At 41.5% G+C, this 2,007-nt stretch overlaps 1 long non-coding RNA gene across 1 annotated transcript; it reads left to right on the forward strand.

The window, feature by feature from the left end:
• Positions 1-376: 376 nt before the first annotated feature.
• On the forward strand, positions 377-1,528 carry LOC125140750. The gene is made up of 2 exons (XR_007139994.1): positions 377-515; positions 889-1,528. It is a non-coding gene; the product is annotated as an uncharacterized LOC125140750 (long non-coding RNA).
• The last annotated feature ends 479 nt before the right edge of the window (positions 1,529-2,007 follow it).

The following is a 2,007-nucleotide window of genomic DNA, read 5'->3' on the forward strand; positions in this document are numbered from 1 at the left end:
ATCCACAGAAATACTGTAGGGTGATTATTTACTTAATATTATTTTTTACTGAAATCTACTACTATATTTTCTATATAAACTATATATCTTCTTATTTCTATACCATCAATGTAACACTGGCCACCAACTGCAGTAGGCTTGTTTATTTATTTGTTTGTTTGTTTATTTCTGTGCATTTTGACGTATAAAGCTGTAGATGTGACACTCACACTTTACCCTCTGCTTTCTCTCGGTGGATTCAGAGGAAAGTTCACCCAGTTTTGGACACCAGAACATCACTAGTCATTATTTATCCCTTTGTTGGTTCGTCGGTGTGAAGCGAGTAGCGCCTCCTAGTGGTGTGAAGTGGCAGCAGCGTCACTCTGACTCGTGACCCACGGAAGTAGGCAGAGCGAGTCGACGTCTCAGTGTAGTTCACTTCAACATGGCTTTCTCTCAGAGTCTTACTGAAATGCCCTAAGCTGTAGTGAGCCTTTACTGTGCACTTTATTCATCTGGGACCAGACAGAAGATAGGTAGGTGTGTAGGAGGAGGGGTGAAGGACGAATCCCAAACATTTAATCCAACTTTAATCCCAGTCATTAGGAATTAGACATGCCAAGCTGTCCAGCCATGCCTCTGAATTACAATCAAACGCTTACCAATTACACAAATTATTGACGGCAGATTCTCTTTTCAACTGTAAATTAAGGCTATTAGGAAGGGCTTCTTTTTTAATGCAAAAGTGACTAATTAACCAACGACTGGGAAATCTGCAGCCCAGATATCAAGAAAGTGTTCGCCGCACATTGCAGGAACACAAGGGAACCAATTAGTTTAATTATCAAAACAGCTAATTAAAATTGCACAGTTCCTAATTAGTTCTTTGCTTTTGCCTCTAATTGACAGCATGGAGATAAATGAGCTGCTGGTGGAAAAGAAAGAGAGAGAGAGAGAGAGAGAGAGAGAGAGAAACAGAAGAAACTTTGGTGGAATATTTATGCTGACTTTATCTCAGTCTGTGTGGCAGCCCTTGAAAGTGGAAAATTAATGACCTTAATTCCCAAACTGTTTTGCGGTGAATGGTGCTCCCCTCCTCGCTCCCAGTGCTCTCTCCTTTGTGTGGTTCCGCCACCATGCCAACTCCTGGAACTGGAAGAAAAGGAGGACTTAGGGGTGGGAAGGAGGCACAGATTCTCCTCCTAACGTGACAGCTTCAGACTAACAATAGCCAAAGATGAAAGACTGGAGCAGATGTAGTCACTGGGAGCATTGCATCATGGGACCACAACTCCACTGCACTTTTTTTTTGTCTGTCATCTTTCCTGAGCACTAATTTGTCCCATGAAAAACAGGGGGTCCTGTTGGGACACAGATAAAAGGCAGTCGATGAAAGAGAAATGAGCTTTTAAGATTTCAGTTTGGATGCCAGATTGTGCATTTAAACCTCCAGAGGCATATTGTTTATTTATTCATAATGATAGAACACTGTAAGTTCCACTGGAAATAAAATAAAATGAAATGAAATAATAAATTAAATAAAATAAAACAGCATATTGTCGGAGAAGAGCTGTTAATATTTAATGTTTATATTATTATTAGTTTTGTCCAGATTTACTTCAGATAATCAGGAATCATGCTGTAAGTATGAAGACTGTCATGTTGCTCATCTCCAGCCTTTTCTTCACCACCAGCTCACACTGCACTTCCTGTACACACAGTGACTGTCTTCACTCCTGAGAATAATCACACGATGAGGACGGTTCCCTCTCAGTCTGGTTCCTCTCAGGGTTTTTCCTCGTGTCCTCTCAGTGCCGTAGGATCTCAATCTACATCTGATTTTTTAAAGCTGATTTGTCACAGCGTCCGTTGTTTATAGCTCTGTATGAATATACACCTTTCTTCTGGTTTGAACCGAGTGAGGAGCTGGAGGTGGAGCAGTATTGTGTCTCTGCAGCTTAACGTAGGTCACATGTAATCCTGAACAGTCTCCTGTCGGTGCCGTGACGCTCCGCTTTGCATTAGCAG

The sequence above is a fragment of the Tachysurus fulvidraco genome, chromosome 2 (genome assembly GCF_022655615.1).
Source record: "Tachysurus fulvidraco isolate hzauxx_2018 chromosome 2, HZAU_PFXX_2.0, whole genome shotgun sequence".
Lineage (NCBI taxonomy): Eukaryota > Metazoa > Chordata > Actinopteri > Siluriformes > Bagridae > Tachysurus > Tachysurus fulvidraco.